The following is a 26,237-nucleotide window of genomic DNA, read 5'->3' on the forward strand; positions in this document are numbered from 1 at the left end:
CTCTCCGTTAGGGCGGGTGTGTGTGGAGGCTAGGGACTGTAAATTCAGAATGCTTTAGGGAGAGCAGGTTGTGGAGGTTGGGGCGGAGGAGGGATTCTAGTTATTTTCTGACTAGTATCTTTGATGGCACTGTCCCTAGAGACCACCGTGCTGCCAGCCTGTTACTCATCCCCGGAGTGAATATTACTTTAGGAGAGGTCCCCATTTATGTGGCATCTGTATTGAAGCCTAAGAATCATTTCTAAAAAGAAGAATAATGCTGTTCAAACTATAAGAATTGGAAATTGTGTTAAAATCCACCCCTGGATCTTAGGAAAAGATTACATATTAAAAGTATGCTACAGGAGCTAACGTAAACAATCCAGGCCTTCAGCACTTTCTCTGAAAGGGAAAAAAAGGGTTTTACATTTGAGGGATTATGGGAAAAGCTGTGGGGAAGGGTCGGCCTGCTGACAGGAAGAGGATAAGACATTGAGTGGGAGGGGAAGCATAACCAAGTCATTTTTCTGGTCAGTGAACACTACCAAACAATTACGAGGATGGAAGCAGACATCTCTCATCTTCTTCAAAACAAAAAACTGAGTGAGCAGCCATATGTGAGGCTATGTAAACAGGACACTTCTGATCCCAGGAGTTAACAAAGACAGTGCCAAAAAAATGAGTCACTCAAGCATTGCCAAGGCTGAGGTTGGGGCTGAGTCATATGCGAATAAAATGTAACCTCACGTCCCTGCCTTCTTGTCCAGCTTCCCTGGATGGTGCAGGTGAAATGGACTTTTAGCTGCACCTCCTATGAACATTGGCTGTGTAGGTAAATAAGCCAGAAAATTCAGGATTTTTTAAAAGGATTTTCTTAAAAGTAATTTTTCCCACTGAATTAGCCAAGTCAGCCACTCGGGCCTTCTTTTCTTTCTCCAGAGCTAACCAGGCTGGTGTCTAGATTGGGAGAAACTGTACCCAAGTCCAGAGAAAGCACACTCCAAGGAGTCCTCGGTAATTACTGAATGGAATTATCCACATGCCCATCTGGCCAAATCACCACTATCAGGTGAGTAACAATCTGTGTACACAGCACACCTTTCCTCTGCCTCCTGAAGCAAGTCCTTGGATCCCTGAAGAGCTCTCTTCAATCTCTGACCACGACATTTAATGCTGGCTTAGTCAGCCAACGTGTCTAAGACAAGTCATTGACTATGACACAGTCACTGCCCTGAAAGAATTAATTGTCTTTTGGTAAGATAAATTAAGTAAACATATAACTTTCAAACATAGCAACAAAATAAAAGTGTTTATGAGAGAGAATCAAGGTGAGTATATAGACATAGATTTAGGCATCTCAAGGACAGCTTTTTAAAATATAGATCTATATTGTTGGTCATATTGTACAGGCCTCCAGTCACAAGATGAATAAGTTTTAGGGAGCTAATGTGCACAATAGTGATTATAATTAATAATGATGTATACTTGGAAGTTGCTCAAAGAATAGATCTTAAATTTTGTCAACACAAGAGTTGATTATATGACCTTATAGAGGTGTTTGATAACATTACACTGGTAATCATTATAAACAAGTATATAACATGTTAATTTGATACACTTATATATTACATATTACAAATTAACATATTATATACCTTCAACTTACCAATGCTTATATGTCAATTATATCTCAAAAAGCTGTAAAAATAAATAAGAAAAATATATAATATAGATAAATATATACACATTTATATGATATGTATAAATGTGTCTGTGTTTGTGCAGGTGGTCTGAAATGAATTTTAAAACCGAGATAGGATGCTCTCGAAGTCCTTCAAAATGTGTAATATTGAGACAGGCAGAAAGGAAAAAGGAAGATAACTCTAATCACAGGTTAGTCTGAAATGAAAGAAAATACTGTTTTTGACCCACAAGTAAGCACCACATAAACCACTTTAAAATGATTCTGTCATCTTTATAACTCCTTGAAAACTTGGTATGAGGCAGTCTCTAGGATGACCGAGGTTACACATGAGTAGAAAAGTCAAGATTTGCAACCAAATTATTTCCCAACTTCAAAGCCAACACTGTCTACACTGCACATATTAAATTAAGGCAGATACACTGAGAAATTGGAAGATTCTACTTTTCCCATCAATCAAAAGCATGAAGTAAAGTCAAATGGGTAAAAGATTTGCACATTATTAAAGAATTTCTGTGTGCATAGGATGAATATATAGAATCTTTGCTTGACTTCAAAGTTTAGCTACAGTTTTTCAAACATGTACTATCATTTGTTCTTTTGTTTTCAAAACTGAATAGTCAAGAGCAACCAGGTTGAGTTCAATGAGAGTTGAATTGAGGCTAAAGAATTACCTCTTTCTGGAAGACCAATGATTTTCACATTCGTCTTTATTTTATCCAGTTAAGGAAACCTACTCTTTTATCACTAGCTTCAACCTTCTTTCTTGGTCTTTTTTTTTTTTTTTAATTTGACAACAAAACATGAATGAAGCGTTTAAGTAATTGCAGACACTATAGCCAAAGATGATGATTCTGATCAAATTCTTCTGCTGGCTAGAAAAACAGTATCTGCATGTAACATTATTAAATGTTCATTTGGGAGCTGACTTATGGAAATGCCAATTCTGGGTGCAAAAAGAAGCCTCAAGTTGTTGAACAATGCATATGTAAAAAAATAAAGGTTGTAAAGAGCCAAGTCTAGGAATGCCATTGCTGATTATTATAAAATGAGTCCCTGCATTTTTAACAATCTGGAAATGTGGAGAACAATTTATTCTCTTTGAAAGTATAATAATTTTGTATTAATTCACTAATATTTAAGACATTTTATTGAGAATATAACCATGAACAAAAACAAAAAATCTTTTTAAGTGCTTCTCAAAACCAAGCTTGAGAAACATATCTATGTTATTTTTGAAATATGATACATGCTATATATATTAATCATCAGAATGATCAGAATTTTGCATATTTGGTATGACATTTAAATTCCCAATTCTTGGTAGCCTATGTGGGACTAAGAACTCCCTTGGAGCAGTAAAATTATAGGAGTAAGTTGCCTTGAGATAGTTGAGCTGGAGATAAGTAGAATTCCTTACACTGTATCAAAATGAATCTAAAGAAATATGTACATATAGTTTTGTTGTGACTAAAACAAACTAGCATTCACAGTGAGAAGAATGACCCAATTTACATGCTGGAATATTTTATGTATTTTATGTTCTGAAGAATTATTATTACTAACAATGACCTACATTTTGAATACTTAAGATCAGGAATATCTATCTATCTATCTACCTCTTTATCATATTTTCAGAGTGATACAGATGTAGATATGTATATAAATATTTGTACAAGTATGAAATTTATTTCAATCAAAAGACGCAAGAGATATCATTTTTTTTTTCTTTTCTCTAAATCAGATTCAATTGCCTTAAAGCTTTCACAGTGACACACAGGAATTCCAATTTGAGTAATTTTGGGACTCCTTATCTGCCTACAGAAATTTAAACATGGAGGAAGCTAAAGTCTTAATCCATAGAGATTGTCATTTTTTAAATTGTGCCTATGACCAATAATGCTGTTGCCAACTGCCAGTCCTGGCCATCTGGCTTTTGAAAATTGCTGCTCCATGCTATCTCTGAGATGACCCTCATACAAACTCCCCTATCGACCTGATATCCCACAGCCGTTCCCTTATCTGAGGTGCTGGGACATGCCAACTGTCTCTGCCACCCCATCATTTGTCTGTCTCCTCCCGATCTAGGGAGGAGTTAGAACTTACTCTCTGGAACGGAAACCTGAACCTCCTCTATTCAAAGCACTTACTTCCCTCTGTCCCCTTCATCTTCCCCCATCTTGACCTTTAGAGACATAACATTTTTGTTAACTTCCTCTGTTATATATGGAATTTTCATACCATATAATTTTTAAAAGTTTATTTCTCGCCAACTGGATTTTGAAAAATGTTTCAGGCAGTTTACTCCATTCAAAAATGTCATATGAGTTATGAATATGCATTAGGTCAGCATGCATCTGAACATGCAATGCTTAAAGGACTGACCTCCAAAATCTATTTTAAACTATGTTGAACCAAGCAAATAAATTTGACTCCAATCATTTAAAACAATTATTTAATCAGCAATCACGCTTTAGTTGGCTGAGTGCCTTTCAAGCTCTCCTCTCATTTTTCCCTCCCTGGCCAAAGAGATCAGGAGCTGAATAAGCTGGTGTGATGTGTTCTTTTCGAAATGACTGCTTTTACCATTAAATTGGCCAGATGATTAATTTAAAAAATTAAACTGTTTGGTCAGATACACGTACCCCTTTAAAGATCATTTGATACTGGATGCTGAATATCAAAGACTCACAGTAGAAAAAAGGAAACATGGTTGTTAAAATAGCCTTGTACAGTCGCTATAAACAGAATTTTTTAACATGCAAACTGTACAGTGAGTACAGTGTTTAAATCCACAAAGATGCTTTAAATAGAGTATTTCTGTAATGTAACATCTTGTGTTTTCATATTTCCCCTCATATTCAAAAATATTCTTCAACATAAAGAAAAAGTACAATATATTTGCATAGTAGGAATTAAGAGCTGAAAACACCAGAGACTATAAAGAAACTGGAATAATAAAATATAGTACTTTCTGATTTCTGTATATTTTAAAAGGGAGTATTTATACTTTTAAATTATTATATACAGAATTACTATCAAATTCATGATGTTTTTAAAAATAGAGTAACAATGTTTTCTGTAAATGCTGGACTCACAAGGATTAGGCTATGATTATTTTCTCAAGGACATGTAGATGTCAAAGTGATGTATATGCTTATGGATTATCCTTTATAGAGAGGGAAAAAACTAAGCAAAGTAATATAAGTAAAATAAATCTAGCAATCAGTGAAAAATTAATTAAGGCCTTGCTTACACATCTGTAGATAAGGAAACCGACTCACGTTTTTTAAAGATTATCTGCTTTCTTAAATAATCACTTAGAGAAATGATTAATCACTTATACTCATTTTAATTTTTATAATTAAGCTTGTATTTTATTCATGTTACACTTCCTTGAAGGAACAAGACAGTGCTGAGGGAAAGGAAAGAATGGTTTATGGGTTGCTTCAGGCAGCATTTTCTTCATTCATTTAATAAATACGTATTGTGTTAGTTTCTAAGAATATAGCTGAGAATAAGACAGGCACAGTCTAAGCTCTCATACAATCAATCCTAGGCCATTATTAAATTAATAACGATTATTCTTGAAAGTATATATAGACACAGTTTCTTGATTTTGAATTAACCAATTATTCTTTTTAAAGGTGGATACTAAAAACACATAAGTACACAAATATTTTATTTCTAGCAGTAAACTTGGCTATAGTTTATATTAACTCTTTCACCACACATTACATGTGCTCTCTTGTTGCTATAGTTCTATTATTCCTAGAAAGCTAAACTTTCCTTCCAAAGATGATTGGATAATTCAAGCAAGAAAATTCAACAACATTTGAAAAGGAATATTTTACAGTTAATGATGGACCTTAGCTTATTTATGGTCTTCTCTTAAAGTTTGGTTCAAACTGGTAATTTGCTTCTCGTATACTCTAATTGTATTATTTCAGAAATTCTGTCAATTTGTAACATTCCAAAAGTAGAATAGAAATGGAAGTTGTTACAGTCAGTTATTGCTGCATAACAGACAAAACCAAACTTAATTGTATGAAATAAAAATCACTTTATTATGCTCATGTATTTTGTCAGTCGGGAACTTAGAAAAAGCATAGCACAGATGGCTTGTCTCTGCTTGACAATGCCTAAGATCTCAGCTGAGAAGACTCAGAGACTTGAAGTGACTCGAAGGCTAGGATTGAAATCATCTAAGAACTCACCCACTCACAGGTCTAGACAATGATGTCAGCTGTGACTGACCCTCACTCAGGGCGTCAGCCAGAATAGTTACATGTGGCTTTTTTATGTCATCTTTCTTCCTCTTCACAGCCTGGTGACTAAGTTCTAAGAGTGAGCTTCTTGGTAGAAACTGTATCACCTTATATGACTTAGTCATATAGTGTCACTTTCATCATATACATAGGCCTACAGAGATTCCATATTTTAATAGGAGGAGTATCAATAGTACAATGTAAAAACATGGAGAGTGAGATAGCTTACTGTGGCCATGTTGAAAAGCTCAATCTACCACAGAAGGAACTGAAAATTAAAGACACATAGTTCTCATCACATTTTTTGTTTATAAGCATTCTGTTACACTATATTCTTTCATTCGGGACCGAAGGACTTTAATAGCAATAATAAGATATATAGTATATATTAATATAATTATATAATACATATATTATGTATAATAAATAAATATAACAAATACATATATAATAAATAAAATAATAATAGTTATTGTTACTTTTTTATATCATACCTATGAGAATTTCTCTAAACGTGTTTTTTATGACATACTAATAGATTGAAAATGAATTTAGTAAATAAAAACTAAAGGACTAGTATTTTTTTAAAAGTTAAGTGTCATGTTACAATAAAATGGGAAATGTGATAATGTTTTACACATAATAAGTATTGCTTCAAGAATTTTTTTTTATTTTAATTATCTATGTGGGTTATGTGTGTGTGACTGGCTATGAATTAAATGCGTGTCTTCCCAATTTTCAGTCAAAAAAGTGTGAAAGCCACTTCCCTAAACTATAGTAAGGAACCTCTAAATAAAATGGTGAATTAAGAACAAGGAAAACAAAACAAGATGATTAATCCCATAAGATTGTTGCTGATAAACTGGTTAAAATTAGGTTACTATTTGTCAATGAAAATTATTTTACTTTTAAAATAGATCAGATCCCTCCTTCTACAGAAACCACTAAAAGTGTCCATTGTTTTTTCAGAATGCCTTAAGTTTTACTAATAAAAACCAAATGTTCTACATATAAGTTATTGTTTCTCCTCTTCATCTCTGTATAAGGGAAGGAGGTGAGGGAAAGATGAAGGCAGTTCTTTGAAAGTAGCTGAATATCATTTTAAAAAAAAACGTTAAATGAATGGAGAACAAAGTTCTTGTTTTATTTTTCTGAAATAGTAGGACATATGCTCTATGAGTATTTATAAATGGTCTCTTACGGTGAATTTTTGCAACTTGGCCTATAAATGAATCCTGTCTAGAAAGTGAAGGATGAAGTGACATCAGTGAATGCTACATAGAGTTGATAGTGTCCCAGTAGTCTTCCACATGTAAAAGTGTGGTTTGAGTGTCCTAAGTTTAAATTTACTATTTTAGTAGCTGTCCTACAATTGGAAAAAAATGTCCAATAAACCAGAAGGCCATAACTGAAATATTAGATTGTTGGTGTTTGGAAATATGACATCAACTCTTTCCTAGATTCCATTGAAATAATGATTGATATCCACAAAAAGTACATATGAATTAGCTAGTGATGATTATTTATTCATGCCTCTATGTGGTTAACAAGTATATACTGACTACTTGTTATAAGCCAGGCACCCTGACAAACCCAGGAAATGCAACAGTAAACTAAACGATTAAATTCTTTATTCTCATGAAGTTGACATTGAAAAGTTCAATTGCAGAGAATGACTGTGAAAAGCAATTCTTCTATAATGTTTCAGGTGGGTTTTTTTTTCCCTTATCTCTCGTGCACATAAATTTTCCTATCCAATGTATTTTGTATCAAGAGCAACACTGCAGGTATATTGTAATAGGCTAAGAAGTTACATAAACACCTTTTTGCTTTTTTTCATTGTTAAAAAGTATGGAGTAATTTAAGTGAAATGAATCAGTATCAGCAAAATATTGAACCTAGGAACCAGAAATTTTAGCGAAAGCAAGTATGTATATTCTTTGGTTATAAATCATCATTATAAAAACAAAAACATTAAAATGTCTCTGGGCCTTATTTCCTTTACTAAGGTCAGGTATCTTTTGTTATCATTTAAAATTTTTGTCCTTGTTTTGTTTTGTTTCATTTTCCTTTTGAAAGAGGAAGTGTGGGGAAATTACCAGGTGTATCTTAGTCACGTTTAAACCAATTACATAATTTGTATCAAGGGTGTTGTTCAATAGAATTTTGTTTAAAAAATTAACATTAAGAATAAATTGCTTTTAGAATTTGTGTACAAAATGGGGAGGAACAATATGCAGCAAAAAAATGTGTGTGTGTCTGCTGCAGTGTGTGTGTAGTGTGTGTGTGTGTGTGTGTGTGTGTGTGTGTGAGAGGAGGCAGAGGGAGTAAGAGAGACAGAGAGACAAAGAGAAACTTGTGCTTAATTTTGAAGCTGTTATTACTATTGTTGCCATTCTTTCTTGGGGGGAAAGAAAAGACACAGTACCGATCCTTCAATATTTGGGACTGAAAGCCATGTTCAATTGATATTTTACCCTCACTGATCTAGAGCATATTTATAGGATGGTTAATGAGCAGGGTGATCACACTTCCCAACTTGCCTTGAAGAGCTCTATTTTACATGCCAGTGTTCCCAGAGTAGTTATTAATTGTGTTTCTTATAACTCTCAAAACTGCTCTTATTTGTGCAATAAATTCTGTGGTCACCTTGCTAGTGAGGGATTGTGAAAGTTTTTTAAAAAGTTCAGTGTAAAATATTAAATTCTATTTGATTTTAGCTTTTGTATAAATAGAAGAAATCTCTGACAATCCACAAAATAATACATGGCATCTGAATTTTAATCTTGCAAAGTGTTTCCTAAATCGAAACTCTAGATTGATGCCTCAACTTGCATAATAACTAGTTATGTTTATTTTGATGAAAGCCAAGAACAGTGAGAGGAGAATCAATTGAGGCCAGACTTTTGGGATTTCTAGTCCTATGTGGATCGATCCTATAATACAGCTAATATACCATGTTCCCCTAAACAAAATAAAGCAAAACCCAAAATGACACTGCTGAATTTGAAAATCTTTCCAGTAACAGGAATGAGGCTGAATGATGAGATGATGAAGTTCGAGGAGTCCGGACCTATGTTTTAATCCTTACTTTGCCCTTGTCTGGAAGTGGGGATCGGTAACTTGGAAAATCACTCACCTCCTTTGAGGCTCAGTTTTATCATCTATTAATTGATGAGGTTGGGCTCCATCCAGAGTTTTCAAACTTTGTTGTTTGTGTGGGAGGCAGGGAGGGGAAGTCAGTCAGAATATCCAGAAGCTCTTTCCTCTAACTGTATCTCAGGAGAAACCCGAAAGGAAAAAAAAAAAAGATAAAAGTGAACTACTGTACTCAGTTCGAAAGGAAAACAGGGATCCAGAGCTCTGTCAGTTGGACTTCTTCTTATCTTCTATTATAACGTGCAAGAGCTCTGAGGAACACAGACTTTTAAAAATGCTATAAAAGATGATTGCTCAGGTGCTTTCTTCATCAAAAATTCATAGGCTCAGAGATTTCACTCGATGCTGGCACTAAAGGTATTTTGCTGTGTTTTTCACTCATCATTTCAAAACAGTGGTGGGAAATTAACAATTCTGCAGTGATTAATAACAATGAGGCTGAAGGCTCTATCTTTTAAAGTACCTCTTTTTTTCAACTCACCACAACCATATATGAGTGGTTGACAGGGAAAATGTGATTATTTCTGCTTTATAGATGAAGAAACTGAGAGTCAAAAATGTTAACAAACATGTGCAATGACAGATAACTACTAAGAGGTGAATGTGATTCATGTTGCTTCACTATCAAACATGCCATATTTTCTATTCAAAAGGATAAAATAATGAAGGTGATTGTTTTATTTATGGACCTTAAAGATGTGGAGTTAAATATCTTCTTGTTTAGAAACAGGGTGAGTTTTCTAAACCGCAAAATCAGTGACGAAGAAGAAAACTCATGGGACTTTTAAATTTTTCTTATGCAGAAAATGTAACCTAAGGAAGAAGGTGCCATTTATTGCTAATCCAGTAGATAGGAGGTCATAAGAAGAAGTACATTACTATGGAATTCAGTATTACGACTGTATTACAAAAGATAAAGTGACGAGTAACAGTGACGATGGCAGTGGTTACTCAGTGTGTTGCCCCCTTTAATGTCTCTGTTTTTAAGGAAATGTAATTCATCAAAGGAAATACTATTATACACTCCTGTGATAGGAGGTGAATGTGGGAGAAAGTGGAGGCAGAATTAATATTGAAATGGAAAAAGCAATGCATTGGAGGACAGAAGGCTTAGGTATATTTTGCCACAAAGTAGCTTTATAAAATGAGGTAAATATCTCTCCATTATTTTAAGTCTCAATTTCCTTATCCAGAATTAGAGTGTTGGACTTAAAATTCTTAGTTTCCCTATGGTGATCCTTCCCTGAACAAGCCCGATCCCATCTGATCTCAGAAGCTAAGCAGGTTCAGGCCTGGTTAGTACTTGCATGGGAGACCTCAGTTCTCTGTTAGCACAAATATTTTCTCATTTTAGGAGTCCCTTTTAAGTTAATGTGACTATCAATATTACTTAGGAGATCCAAGAGGGGAAAGTCAAGAAGTTTCACCCATACTGTAGAGCCACCTATCTGGAAAAAAAATAAATCCATTTCCTTGCATGTAATCTCGGTTATCTCCATGTCAAACTTAAGATGCATGTTCTGTCAAGAAAATATTCTCACACCTCATTGCACTTGTGCCTGTCAGAACTCTTGGTGGCAAATGACAGAAAACACAACCCAAAACAAAGTAATTAATAAAGGGAAACGATTGGCTTATATAATAAAAAATGTCGAAGGTACATAAGACTTGAGGTGGAAACTCAAAAGGTATCATAAGGAGATAATCTCTATTTTTGACTCCATTTATCTCTACATTGCATTTATTTTCAAGTTACACAAGGTGTTAACATGGCTGCCAAAATCTTCAGGCATGAGTTATTCCAGATTCAGATTCCCCAAAATCGTTCCAATATCTCTAATACAACTCCCAAGATTCACATAGATTGGAACATTTTGGCTTTATTCATCCTTTAATCAATTATTATTGTCTGGGGGATGAAGTACCCTAACTGGTCAGGCCTACTACAGAGGCAAATGTTAATTCCTATGGACTTGACTGTTACTGATCCAGTAAATGTCAGATCCTCAATTTTTCTTGAAACTGCAATAGCACTCTCCATAAATAAAGTACTTTCCAACTTCATTTTTCTCCATAGCACTGGTATACTTATTTGTACATATTTGTTTGTTTATTGTATATTCCTCCTCAACTAGAATGAAAACAAGTTGCATGAGAGTAAGAATTTTTATCCTCTGGTCTGGAAAAGTGCATGACATTTAAGAGAGCTCATTAATGAATAGCACTGTGAGAATCATATGTTATTATTCACCTTTTATAGATAAGGAACAAAAACTGAGGCACAGAAATAAATGTTAACATGTCTGAAGTCATAGATCTATTAAGTAGCAGAGCTGGAATTCACACCAAGGAGTCTGACTCTAGAGATCATACACTTGGTTGTTACACTAGTCACCAGAAAAACTTGTTTATTGTTGTTGTTGGTAGCATTCTGAAATTATCAGTGACATAGAGACTCTGAATATCAGGTTTCCTCAATAAAATAAGATCCTAATACAGAAGATTATGTCATTTTGATAAAAGAACAACCCAACCTCCCTGAAAATTAGTTCAAATACCAGCTACGTTTGCACATCATAGTTGTGAATATTTCAGCTAAATAAATATCATTAACTTTTACCTGATTGAGCTCAGACACCCCTAGGTAACTTTCTCAAACTTCTCCCATTCATAGATGACACAGCTGGGTAGAAATTAGTCTCTAAAAATACTTTCACACAACCGGCTTGTTTTCTAGTCACTGTCTGCTTATGTTATGCTCATTCCATCTGTCAATAGATGTGAGTCACACATTCGACCTTTCAGCTTCACTTGCGCACATAAATTTCTTCCAATTTCCTGTGAAACAAACACTTTTAACTCTTTAGGGTTTAGTAATTTGTACACAGGTCATTCAGGGATGATTCAAGGAACAAAGTAAGCCCTTGTCTGTGTGACAAATTTGGCTTGAGACCTTTATTACAGAAATAGATTTTCTTTCTCTGTTTGACTAATAAATGTAGGTCAATATATAGAGACAGACATGTATATTTATATTTCGATATATTTCTGTGTACATATAACCAAGCTTTCCAATGGCTTTCCACGATGTAGGATATCTAGATTCAAAACATTTTAAAGGAGGCACATGCATTCGCTATCAAATCCTGCTAACTCCCCCTACGTGTATATAGTTCTCCCTTTCACAATTCACATGAAAGAAGAAAGTTGAAGTAAGAAAGCAAAGTTGATCCCTCTCTAATATCTACCTGTCATCATGACTGACTGTTTTATCAAATTGGTCTAATCTTTTTTTTTTTTGATTCTGACTCTACACAATAAAGAATCCAAATCAGAAGATATGTTGGCAGAAATACATTTCTGTTTTCAGAAATTTTATTTGACTGAGTTTAAATCAAAACTAGTTCCTTGATTTAACAAAACCCGCAAAACTCTTCCCGAAGCCTTTTATGATAACAAGCACACAAACAGTGAATAACACAATGACAAAATCAACAAAGGCAGCAAATAAAACAAAGTGTTCTTATCTTCAAAAATATTCTTACCCTGAACAAAAGAGAAATAACAAGACCCTTTTCTTCCGTTTCCTCCAATCCCAGAGTGCCTGAAGCGATGGGATCTGTTTCTTCAAGTGCTATGGATGGGAGCTGTACCTGCAAAGCTCCAGGAAAATGGGAAGGAGATATTCTTCCTAGTTTTGTGCCAATATGTTAAGGACTATCCCTCCACGTCTATTTTTATTTATTTTTTGTGTCTCCTTTCCTCTTATTTGGCAAATCTGTTGACCTCAATAAGATTTTTTGACTGCAACTCCTGCATTATGAGATCACAGGGACAGATAGTTACTCAGGAGAAGGTCTATGATTATTAGTAATCTAATCAAAACACCTCATGTGAGACCAAGTGGCTTTCCTTGGTCACACACTCTGGTCATGGAACCTGAAGATCTGAATTCACTGACCAGTGCTTGTTAGGTTATGCCACACTACCTGTTCCATATCTCTATTCAGGCTGGTAGAAGTGGGTACTGTGAATCGTCCTACCAAAGAGTACAGAGTATAGGCCATGGTTTATCCTTAATATATAAATCCCAATATAAGTCCCAAGTCCTGGCGTGACATCCCCTGAAAACTTTTTGTGTTACTTCTGTGATTAATCTGAAATGTAGGAAGAAAGACAAAATGGCCAGGGACCCAGGAGCAACAGATAGCCACTGAGCATGATGATTGCTTAGTAGCTGCTCTAAGCATATGGGAGAAGGTGGGAGATGAACGAAATTTACTTCAATGGCACCCATGGAAGTTTAGAGATATAGCCTATTCCAGCTTTGCTGACTTGGAAATGAAAGGAGACAGAGCACCATGTAGTATAGTAGAAATAAGTCTGTCTTTGAAATATAAAGCAGATATGGGATTCCAATGTAACCTCTGCAACTGAATGGTCTTGCACAAATGGCTTAATTTTCTCAGCTATAAAATGGAAACAATGGGGGACAATTTGATGATGATTACTAGCTTGATAATAACTAGGGATTAAATGGCATGGGATCCTGTCTGTGTTATTCACCACTGTATCCCCTATTCCTTGGTGCTGTCAAGGAATGGCTCCCCCAGTTCCCTAAGTTTGGCACATAGTGAAAGATCTCTATATGTTAGTTGTTTTTCTCTGCTCTCCCTCAACTTTCTATTTACTTATTTTTTGTGTCTAAAAGTAATGGGTCCTCTTCCAATTTTATTTATATTCATCATCTTGAGAATGTCTGAATAATGAAAAAACTAATCAATTTATTACTGATTTTTTTGTTTAAATTAATTATTATGATAAGCCTCAGGAATAGAAAATCCTAATGTAGGGCATGTCTGGAGCATAAGCAATAATGGAGATACCCAAGAGGTAAGAAGGGACATTTAACGTGTGACCAGGCAGTTAGTCACAGGGTCTGTTGTCCCAAAGGCTGCCTTATTAAGGAAATAGCCATAATATATCTTCCTATAACTTTGGTGATACCAAGTTCAGAAAAGCTTAGACTTCATTTAAAAGTCTAATGAAATATACTACTAAGAGAACAACACTCAAATTCCAAACTAAAAGGAACATACTCTACATAGAAAATGTGTGCAAGAAGTTTGGAGCATAAGAGCCAGAATGATGCCAAATCTGAATTTGATCCATCTAGAAGGAATAACCATTAAGAATATCAGCCTCTTTACCCAGGCCCCAAACAAACAATCAAAGAAGACTTAACCAGAAAAAATGAAGAAAACAAAATGTTAGTTGAAAATAAACCTTCTTGGCAGGAAAGTTTATCAAAATGATGACTCCTTCCAAGAAGGTGATTCAGCCAGCTTCCCAGGAGGCATATGAACCCAGGTTGCACAGAGGAATCAAAAGTACATCATGGTGAACCGTCTGCTTCCCCAATTCCCTGGGTGTGCACTGAGCACACCAATAAAGTCGTTCCATCTTGTTTCTCTGTGATTTCAGCACAAATTGCTCTGGGGGGTTCCTGACCCCTGCTGGAGCTCGGGAAGTTGCCAATAGGTGACTAAATCAGTGGAAAAGATAAAAGTAAGGAGACTCCCTAATCAGATTACTGTGTAAATATTAGAGATGCTTCAGAGGGCCCAGTGTATTTGGACTCTGGCTTCTGATTCAAAAAGCAGATTTGTTCTGCAGGTATCTGTGTTTATGGCCTCAGCCTACTGCCCAGTTGTCGGTATTTCTAAACTTTATTTCATGACACTTTAATCACATCCCAAAGTTATTCTTTATAGGCAGTGAGTCAAAAGAAAGCAGCAAACAACATAATCAGTCTTGTAGCCACTTTCTTTTGCCTAGAACTTTAGTAGGACAAGAGAACTACTTAAGGTGGTCACTTCATATTGCTTTTTCCCATCATTGGATATTCTTGGAAGTCTATTTATACACTCTCTGGAACAAGCTGGGATATAACTAAATGATGAAAAATAATCCTGTTCTAGTAAGAAAAACCACTACTACTACTACTACTACCAAAAAAAAAAAAGAAAGAAAGAAAAGAATAAATCAGAGGAATAGAGACCTTAGTACCAGTTATGTAGGATTCTTATCTAGAAATTTTTCTCCCAAAATTAAGACTTTATAAACCTGAACTAAATCAAATTGGCATATTGAAGAAGGCAAATGGAAGGCTGGATACACAGTCAGAAATTTAGCTTTGAAACTTTATATTTCCACTCTTCATTTTAGCCGCTGTGTGTGTTTCAGCTAGTTTGCTCCAAAGCTAGTTCAGATACGGCAAGCTCCATTTTCTCTTTTATTATCTTCAATATAAGTGGGGCAGAAGACACAAATGAAATGAATATGTGTCCTTTGATAGGTGATTGGATAAAGATGATGTACATATATACAATGGAATATTATTCAGCCATAAGAAGAGATGAAATACTGCCTTTTGTGACAACATGGATGATCTTGAGACTGTAATGCTAAGCAAAATATCTCAGATGGAGAAAGTCAAGAACTGTATAATTTCACTCATATATGGAATATAAAAATAAAAGCAACAAATGAACACACAAGAAAAGCAAACGAAAATTCATAGACACAGACAAGAGTATGGTGGTTACTGGAGGGAAAGGAATTGGAGGGTGTAGATAAGGGTAAAGGGGGTCAAATATAAGGTGATGGAAGAAGATTTGACTTTGGATGGTGAACACACAATGCTATATACAGATAATGTATTTTAGAATTGTAGAGTTGAAACTCATATAATTTTATTAACCATTGTCACAACAATAAGTTTAATAAAAAAAATTTTGAAAAGCAGTGTTGTAGTTTAAATGGCTAGCCCTGTTACAAATTGGACACAGGAATTATAAAATAATAATGTGTAGCGTTTATAAAAGGTTTTACATTGTCCAAAGTATGTTCACATGCAGTCATCTAGCTGTCAGGAAGTTAATTGAAACGACAGAAGAGTTTGGACACAGATAGTCATAGAACAAAATTTACTCAAACCACAATATATTCTTGTTCAGGTTAGTGGCAGACCACATACAGATGACTTTTTTTCCTTTGGTATCATTTTGCAACCAATATTTCTGCCATTGGTGTTAATTTAATCCCACTTTGCTACTCTAGATAATAGGTTTTCAGATCTCCGGTAGGTAAAATCTCCAAAAAGAATGCAGTATGGATACGTGGGGGCCAAGGGCTAGTGCCTACCACTGTTGATTTATTTGATTGCTCTTAACTCTGGAATCCTTGTTTCCTCAATAACTACTCAAACTTGGCTGTCAGACAGATCTATGTAAATCAAAGTTAAGCTACTTAATTGTGAGAAATGTAGTAAACTCTTTGAAAATGAGCCTCATAATAGCTACTGTTGATGGTTGTTTTTAGGAGCGAACAACTGACAATGCACCTAGCTGCATATCATTAACGATCAATAAATGTTTTCTTCTTTTACTCACTCCTACTTTCCCCACCTCAGATCTACATCTCCTAAGTTACATTGTGAGATGTTATCACAGTATTCTGTCTTACCCCAATAGTCAATGACTTGCTATAAATTGAGGACCATCCCCATTTACTTAAGAGCAGATTATTGCCAAAATGCAACTGATACATGAACTACTTTGTCACAAAGATCTTAGAAGACACGATATTTATTTTAACATTTTATTGTGAAACTATATCTCAGAAAAGTTAAAAAGAAAAAAAATATTCCAGAATAATAGTTATAATCCAAACAGTTGCTTAATTAGCACTCAAGAGATAGAACACTGCTATCAACCCAGATTTTCTTGTGAGGGTACAACTTTTCTTAGACATGGTCACATACATGTATGAAAAGCAATTGTGATATAGTGGAAAAGACATAGATTGTAAGATCACACAAATCTGAGATTAATTTTGTTTGCCTAATGTATAAGCTATGTGACTTTGGCCCAGTCACTTAATCTCTTTGACCCTCAGCACCCACATCTGTAAAATGGGAATGATAAAACCCACATTTCGGTGTAACTATGAGGATGTTATATGTACACAAACACGTGGACATGTGTATGTGTGGGCAGCATATATAGTTCCACAATGAGCAGTAACTATTACTATTAGAAATCATACATACATCAAAGGCATCATGACATATATTGGCTTCAATACATGACTTCACTTATTCTAGTAATTTAAATTATAAACCGTTGCCTTGCCTAAAATTGTCTTTTCAGTGATTACTAGTCTGGAGAACAACGATTCTTTTAAGCAAAGGGATATTTTAAATAAGAATATTGAAGGTTTATTTAATAAACCTTTAGGTATTGTTTGTATGCACTGCAAATTAAAAACATTTGTTAAAAGATACCCAGCAGAATTTCCACTTAGATTGTACATTGTTATTACTAAAATGTTAAAGAGATATTTTATTAAAATGTTCTAAATTCATACTTTGAACTAATTGACCAAAATAGCCATCTCTACTTAATCTGACTTAATGATGTTTTGATGAATTATTACTCCATTTCTATCGATAGCCTTTTGTAGTAACATAACTTTTAAAGTATTATGACTAAATTAAATGGATCATTAAACTCTCTTCTTACAGAATAAATCTTATATCAGAATATTCTAGCATTCCATTCTTGAGAAAATCTCTATATAAATTAAGACAATGAGAGAGGTGGTCCCAACTTTACTAGAATTCCCAGAAACTGCATCTTTTTGCTTAAAAAACTTCTGCACCTATGTTAATAAGAGCAAAAGAAAGTTTAAATGCCTTTTATGATGGCAAGATTAGGGAAGGACTAATGGGAAATATATTTAGATAATTCACACGAAGGGTTACTTCATGTTTAGTCTTGACTTTTGTCCTCCACCTGAGAGAACACACATGGACAATTTTATTTTCCCACAACAGTAAATGTTTTGTGTTCTTATTATGTCTTGGACTTGATGTAGTCTCATTCATTTATTTTTGCTTTTAATTCTCTTGCCTTTGAGGTCAAAATCATAAAATTTTCTCTAAAACCAAGGCCCATGAATTTAGTATCTATGTTTTCTTTTATGCAATTTATTGTTTCAGTTCTTATATTTAGGTATTTGATCCATTTTGAATTAATTTTGGTGTATGGTGACAGCAGTCTAGACTCATTCTTTTGTGTGTGGCTTTCCAATTTTCCCAGCACGATTCATTGAAGAGGCTTTCTTTTTCTCCATTGTATAATTTTGGCTCCTTTGTCAAAAATTATTTGCTCATATATACGGGTTCATATCTAGGCTGTCAATTCTGTTCCATTGGTCTGTGTGTGTGTGTTTTTCTGCCAAAACCATGCTGTTTTTATTATTGTTTCTTTATAATATGGTTTGAAGTCAGGCCATGTGATAGCTCTGACTTTGTTCTTTTTTCTCAGGATTGCATTGGCTAGTTGAGGTCTTTTGTGATTTCATACAAATGTAACATTTTTTTTGTTCTATTTTTTTAATGCCATTGGGATTTTGATGGAGATTGCATTAAATCTGTACTTTGCTTTGGGTAACATGGACACTTTTAACTATGTTGATTATTCCAGTCCATGAACATGATTATCTTTCCATCTCTTTGTGTTTTCCTCAATTTATTTTAATAATGTCTTGTAGTTTTCAGTGTATAAGTCCTTCATATGCTTTGTTAAGTTTATTCCCAGGTATTTTGTTGCTGTTGTTGCAATTGCAAAAGAATTATTTTTCATTTGTTTTTCTGACACTTTATTATTAAAGTATAAGATTTTTAGACTTTTGGCTTTTTGAACATTGATTTTGTATCCTGAAACTTTACTGTATTTTTTAAATTAATTCTAGTAGTTTTTTTTAGTGGAGTCTTCAGGGTTTTCTATATAGTGTGTCATGTCATTTGCAAATAGTGACAGTTTGACCTCTTTGTTTCCTATTTGGATGCCTTTTATACCTTTCTATTGCTTAATTACATTAGCTAAGACTTCCACAATTATATTGAATAGCAGAGGTGATAATGGACAGCCTTGTCTTGTTCCCGATCTTAGAGGAAAAGCTTCCAGTTTTTCACCATTAAATATGATATTAGCTAAGGGTTTGTCATATATGGCCTTTATTATGTTGCGGTACTTTCCTTCTATACACATTTTACTAAGTGTTTTAATCATAAATGGATGCTTTGTCTTATCAAATGTTTTTCTGCCTCATTGATATGATCATATGATTTTTATCCTTTATTTTGTTTATGTGGTGTATCATATTGATTGCATGTTTTGAGCCATCCTTGTGCCCCTGGAATGAACCCCACTTGATCATGATGTATAATCTTTTTAATTTATTGTTGTATTAGATTTTGTTTAGGATTTTTGCATCTGTATTCGTAAGAGATATTGGTCTGTAGATTTTTTGTGTGTGTTGTTCTTACCAGGTTTTGGTATCAAGATAATGTTGGCCTCATGAAATGAGTTAATAAGAAGTAATGCCTTTTCATAATTTTTTTGGAAGAGTTTGGGAAGGACAAGGATTAAATCATGGTTGAATGTTTGGGTTTCATCTCTGAAATTCTTCATATTTGATATTGATTTCTTAATGTCTTTTAGTTTTTGTTTCCTCATTATCAAAATTGAAATAACAATACTAGCAGTATCTACATCATAGATTTATACTAAAGATCAACTAATAATGTATGTAAATATGTATGTTTTAAAAACCATGAATTGACATGCCAATGGAAATTATGATCACTATTTTCTCACCATGCAAGGGTTTAGTCAATGCAATTTTTATAAGTTGTAATGTTCTTGAGATGGATTATTTTATAGGTCCTACTTCACTGTTTACCTAACTCTGGAGAATGTCTTTAGAATATAAAAGGAAAAGTTATGTTTATCACTACATACTTTGTGGATTAATGGTTCTAAGAACAATCTCAGCTTTATCTTTTAGTTAGGTCAATCAAGTGGGATCTCACCTCTCAGGAATGCACTAGTTATGATTCAAAAACTTTGAGAATTCACTCTTACATTAAGATGGATAAGTCTGTTTATTTACTGAGACTTGTAGCTAAGATTATTCTTTAAATTATCTGACTACAGATTTAGTATGGATACAGCATTAAGCATATTAAGCACATGTAGATCCATCAAGGAAGTTGCTATAATGTTTCTTTTTTCTGAAAAGTTCTTACACCTCTCTTCCTATTGAAATCTGACATATACTTCAGAGTCCAGATCAGCTATTACATTTTCTATAATGATAATTCCCCAAACAGACTCAATTTATGGCCTCACCTCATTCCTAAAACATCACCTCTCTTTCACATTTATGCTGCATCTCTCATTCATTGGATTCTTGAGGTCAGGAACCTAGTTAGTCTCATGCATCCTTACATCCTTTGGGTTATCATAGTGCTTTTCAAACTTCCTCATTGTAGTGGCAAATGCTAGATTATTCCAATTCCCCAGGTATCTGCAGAGGACCCCCATACCAAAATCCATGGATGCTCAAGTCTCTTATTTAAAATGGCATAGTATTTTCACAGGTACAGCCGGGTATGACTACACATCACTTTATTTCACATGGATTCTACATAGTGCTTGGTTTGTGAAGAATTCAATTTTTGCTTTTTTGAATTTTTGAGGATTTTTTATCTGAATATTTTTGATCTGTGGATGGCTGAATCAGCCAATGCAAAAATCTCAGATACAGAGGGCCAACTGTATCTTACCTTGCCTTCTTGTGTTTTTCACTTGGGCATATGCCTGCCCAGAATAATGACTATCTTTCTCAATTTAGGTGTGGCTTTGTGTCAAAGTTCATCTAAGTATTGATTTAAAAGCAGAAATTACGTAAGAAAATTCTGAGCTGCTCTACTTAAAGGGAAATGTATTTTTTTCCTACTTCATTTCCCTTCCTATGAGCCATCTTGAAACATGCAGATGAGGGCAAACATTCTAGGGATAAACGTATAAACTTCTATGTTTAAGCTTCTATTGCTTTGAGCATTTGTCATAGAAGTCAAAACTAATACTCTAACAAGTGTACTACTACACTGGGCATGCAAATAATAATGTTTGGACATAATATAATCATGTTTATGTACTATAAATTGAAATAGTATATGTATTAATTAATACAACTACATTACTCTCTTTGGGCATTTTTCATTGTTTTTGCTGTTTTTGCTTATAGGTCATCTAAGCTTTGGAGTAAAAATACATTTGGGTTATTTATATCTGATATTTTTGTGGTATTTAACAGCAGGCTCTTATCTTTAAGAATAAGATTCTAAAAGGAGATTGCAGAAAGAGTATCATTCACTCTTTGGTATAGCGTTGGCTGTGAATCTAAATCTGGAATATATTAGAAATAGGTTCATTCATTTTCTATGACTTCATGAAGGCTGTTTCCATTTTATAGGAAGCTTGTATATTTGAGATTGCTTTATGACCTAGTCATCCTTTTGATCTCAATTTAAATATTGTTTCCTTTGGAAAAATCTTCCCTGAACTTACAGACTTATTAAAAATTAATATAATATGGTATCATATTTTATAGCACATATTATTATATAACAGTTCTGTAACATTTGTACAAGTTTTATTTTAATGCCTGATCCTTCTACCAGATTATGTTTCATGAGGGCCAGAACTATGTCTGTAAAATTTACTGATGTATCCTAAGAGCTGGAATAGTCTATGTGGTTACTAATTATTTGGTGAAAGAAAAAGAAAGAAAGAAAGAAAAATGAAAAAGAAAAGAAAGAAAGAGAGGGAAGAAGGAAGGGAAGGAGGGAGGGAATGAGAAGGGAGGAAGGAAGGAAGGAATGCAAGAAGGTAAAAGGGAAGGAAGGAAAAGAGGAAAGCAATGCAGCCATGGAAAGGAGAACTAGAAGCCAGTTGGAGATCTGATTATTTGAAATATCCATATAATGGAGGAGAATATGTTTCTAAAGAGAGAGAGTTGAATCATTAAAATTAATTTACTAAATTCTCCTCTTCATTCTGTGTGGGTAGTTATAGTAGGAAAGGAATAACTCTTTTTTGTTTTTCAATTTTCTTCCAGATCCAAATAAATCAAAGCTTGAAAACTTTGCATATTTGCAAATCAGCAGTTACCTCCAAAAATTTCTCTATAGTATCTTGGGATGTATGCCCAGGATCTTCCATTTTCTCTTATTTCCTGAATAAGAGTTTGCCAAAAGGGATTTGATCAGTCCCACCTCTGGCGCTGCCAGCCTGACTGAATTTCCTGGTCCTCTAGGTGGTGTTGGAAATGTCACTCAAAGGAGCAATGCCAAGTTAGAAAATGACTGCTTGTGCCTCCATATGCGGATAGGGACAGGTGTCTTCATCTGGCTGCTGGCACTTCCAATGCCATGAGAAGTTTCTGTAAATAAAAGAAAAAAATGATAAAGATTTTTTGAAATAAGGATTTAAAATTTTCAGTACACTTCATATCAAAAGTCTTTGACACAGTTGATCTTCCCAGTTGTTGATACACTTTTTTCACTTGGCTTCAGGATACCACATTCTACTGGTTTTCTTCCTACCTCACTGGTCACATACTCTTGGTCTCTTTTGCTTATTAGAATGCCTCATAACTTATTCCTAGGGTCACTTCTCTTTCCTACTGCAGTTCCTTGAAGATTTCATTTATACTCACAGTTTTGAATACCAGTTGTGCCCATGACTCCCAACTTTGCATCCCCAGTTATACTCCAGAACCATGTATCCAAATGCCTACCTAACAATTTCATTGGCTGTCCACAGTCATCAAAAATTCATCATATCAAAAGCTGAACTTCCATCCCACCTCCAGATTTGCATATATAATCTCATTTGATCGAAAGTCAAGCTTCCAGTTGTGAAAAACAAAAGCGATATTAGGATGCAAGCTTTGATGTCTGTCTTTCACATTCCACTGTTGACCCAGCAGGACATTTTGTGTACTCCACCTTCAAAGTGCAGTAGCTCCCCCTTACCTGTGGGGATACTTTCCAAGATCCCAGTAGATGCCTGAAACTGCAGATAAATACCAATCCCTACATATGTTTTTTTCTTATACATACATATCTATGATAAAGTTTAGTTTGTAAATTAGGAATAGTAAGAGATTAATGAAAGCTAATAATAAAATAGAGCAATTATAACAATATACAACAAAATTTATCAAAGTTATGTGTTCTCTGCCTCTCTCTTTTAAAATAGCCTATTGTGGTATACTCACCCTTCTGCCAATGTGACAAGATAAAGTGAGGTGAAATTTTCCATTTAATATTTTCGGACTGTGGTTGACCATGAATAACTGAAACTGCTATATATAAGGGGTGATTAATGTATATCCATATTCTGACTATTTCTCAATACTGTCATTGTCACCACTCTGGCCTGGACCCACACCATCTCTTGCCTGCATTGTTGAAATAATCTCCTTATATCATCTCCCTGATTTTACTGAATCTTTGGTCCCTATCACCTAAACTTCAAACAAAAACCAGAGTGATTTTTTTAAAAATATATGTCAGATCATGTCACTTTTCTCTCCAAATACCATAATGGCTCCCCAGTCCATAGAGTTACAGCCAAAGTCCTTTTCTGCATGGCTTTGTGTGGTCTGCCCCCAGGGTCTGCCTAACCTCATCTCCTTCCCTGCCAGTTGCTCACTCTGCTTCAGCCACGCTGGCCTGCTTACTGGTCTTCAGACGCACCAGGCACACTCTATCCTTAGGTCTTTACACTGGCACTTCCTCTACCTGCAGTGCCCTTTCTACAGATATTGACATGCCTAACTCTCTCACTACCTTTGACCCCTGCTCAAATATTAGTTCCTCATGAGATTTATCCTGTACCACCCCACGGATGCCTGACACTCCCAATCGTCCTCTTCTTATTTTTTCTCTGCTGCTTTTTCGCTAACTACAATAACTTCACCTTCTACATTTTATCTAATTTATGTATTTATGATGTGTATTACATATCATACTTCATCAATGCACAAAAGTTTATTATTTTATTCGATGATAACTAGAATAGTTTCTGGCATATAATAGAAGTTTAATAAATATTTATTGAATAGATGACACTTTCTCACCAAAGACAGGGACATGTCAAGTTTGCCTGCTATCACTGCTAGTACTGAGTATTATACTGGATGAACAAGTCAACGCAGGAGGACAAGGAAAATAAATGAGTTATAAATGATAGAGAGGGAGAATCAAAATTGTGATTCTGTGCATATAATATGATTATCTTCCCATAAAAGTAAGAAAGTCACCTAAAGAGATCTAAGAACTAATGAGAGAATTCAGTAAGAAGGATACAGTCTTGCTAAATAAGTATTTTTTCAAAATTAATAATTTTATATATGTGAAAAGTAACCGAATATAAAAAATAAACTCGTGGACAAAAATGGATTTACAATATCAAATGAAGAATAAAATGCCTAGAAAGTCACCTAATATGTAAGGATCAAGGCTTACATTAGAAAAAAATTCAAACGGAAAATAAATAAATTTATATTTAGCATTCCAAGTTGATAAACAGGAAGATGTATTATTCTATACAGAAAATTTTTTCCAAAGTAATTAATTATTTTAATGTATTTTAATAAAAATGTAAACAGGAATTTTTTAGAATTTGACTTTTTTTCAAGTGAAAGAAAAATACATAAGTATATCCATTACTCTTCTACTAAATATTAAAAAATGTATATTAGTACAAGAAGAGTATTTCAAATCCCTTAGGAAAAGATGGACTATTAAATAAATCATGTTTGGATAATTGGCTATTTATTATAAAAATAATAAAGTAAGACTATAACTCAGATATGCATTGAATTAAATTTCTGATGGATCAAGGAGCTAAAATTAAACTACATAAATATCACGAAAAATGTAGGGAGATATACTTTTACAGTAGAGAAGGGCTTCCTTAAGAAAAATACAAAACCCAGAAAGTCTAAGAAATAAATCACCCACTTTGACCTCATAAAAATGAATATAAATAATTTTTAAAGATAGGTTATCATAGGCATCATTAACTTTCTGGATGAATATCCAGGCTCATGGAGTTCCTTCAAATCAATAGAAAAAAAGATAGGCCGTCCAGAGGACAAAATATACAAAAATACAGGTTATAGAAAAAGAAAACACAGACAAATAAATATGAAAAGCCTTAATCTTACAGATAATCAGGGAAATCCAAACTGAAAGAGAGTATTTTTTTACACATCTAACAAATGTAAAAGTTTTAAAGATTGCCAACATGGAATATCGACAAAGATGTAGGGGAATGTATATTACACCGCCAGGCTAAAAGATGAGTACTTTTTGAAGCCATTTATTTAATGACTTGACTCCCTTGTCACTCTCTTTTAAAATATTTCCTATTAACCTAGAAGGCTCAAAAGCTCATCATTTTTGTTTCCTTTCTTTCTAAATAAGGGAAGGAAGAAAATAAGAGGGGCATGTAATAAGCATTCTCCTCTTTTTGATGCAGATCCCATTCTTTCTCATTGATTCCAATTACTCCTATCAATTCAACCAGCATTTATTGACTACTTACTGCCTCCCAATTATAAATGTTATAGCAAAAAAAAAAAAGATAAAAATTAAAAAAAAATACTGAATCAGAGCCCTGTTCGTTTTCTGAGCTGCACAATCTGTTGGATGAAGAAGATCCTCTCATAAGTATCTCTTATTCAAGATAGATTGTTAAGTGCTCTGATAAAGGCACACTCCAAGTGCTACGGGACCATGGAGAGGAAGAGATTAATCGCTACCATTACCACATTTTTAAAATCAATTTATCAGGATCCCAGCTTTGCAATTAAAGGAAATTTGCCAAGGCACTTAGAACAAAAGTATCTGCATATAATTTTCTTTCATTAATCCTTTCTTCTAGGCCCTTTCACCCAGTGGGTTGTATAAATTAGTATGGGTTTTTTTTTTCCTTATTTTTTTTTTTTTTCCTACTCGCTGGTCAAAATGTGACTAAGAATGGGAGATCGTCTTTGGACACAGTATCAAAGCCTTATATGGCTTCACTCTTGCCATTTGTAATCTCAGAAATACCATACAATAAAGGTCATTCATTCTACCAGCATGACAAATAGTTTGGAGAAAAAAAAATTGCACGTAAGAATATTCTGAATTACTT

The 26,237-nt window shown here is 34.2% G+C and overlaps 2 long non-coding RNA genes across 13 annotated transcripts in view; one reads left to right on the forward strand and one right to left on the reverse strand.

Annotated features, from left to right (window-relative positions):
- The first annotated feature begins 650 nt into the window (after positions 1 to 650).
- LOC120605280 (uncharacterized) overlaps positions 651 to 26,237 on the forward strand; it is a 225,130-nt gene continuing 199,543 nt past the window's right edge. For 9 of the 11 annotated variants that reach the window (XR_005653587.1, XR_005653586.1, XR_005653594.1 and 6 more), the window contains exons 1-2: positions 651 to 811; positions 919 to 1,048. This is a non-coding gene — a long non-coding RNA (uncharacterized LOC120605280). Of the gene's footprint in view, positions 812 to 918; positions 1,049 to 1,764; positions 1,784 to 22,143; positions 22,495 to 26,237 lie in introns of those variants that run through there. The other 2 variants (XR_005653588.1, XR_005653582.1) reach the window with 2 other exon arrangements.
- LOC120605301 (uncharacterized) overlaps positions 19,522 to 26,237 on the reverse strand; it is a 181,108-nt gene continuing 174,392 nt past the window's right edge. For both annotated transcript variants that reach the window (XR_005653602.1, XR_005653606.1), the window contains one exon: positions 19,522 to 22,467. This is a non-coding gene — a long non-coding RNA (uncharacterized LOC120605301). The remainder of the gene's footprint in view (positions 22,468 to 26,237) is intronic.

The sequence above is a fragment of the Pteropus medius genome, unplaced genomic scaffold (assembly GCF_902729225.1).
Source record: "Pteropus medius unplaced genomic scaffold, Ma_sr-lr_union100, whole genome shotgun sequence".
In the NCBI taxonomy this organism is placed as follows: domain Eukaryota; kingdom Metazoa; phylum Chordata; class Mammalia; order Chiroptera; family Pteropodidae; genus Pteropus; species Pteropus medius.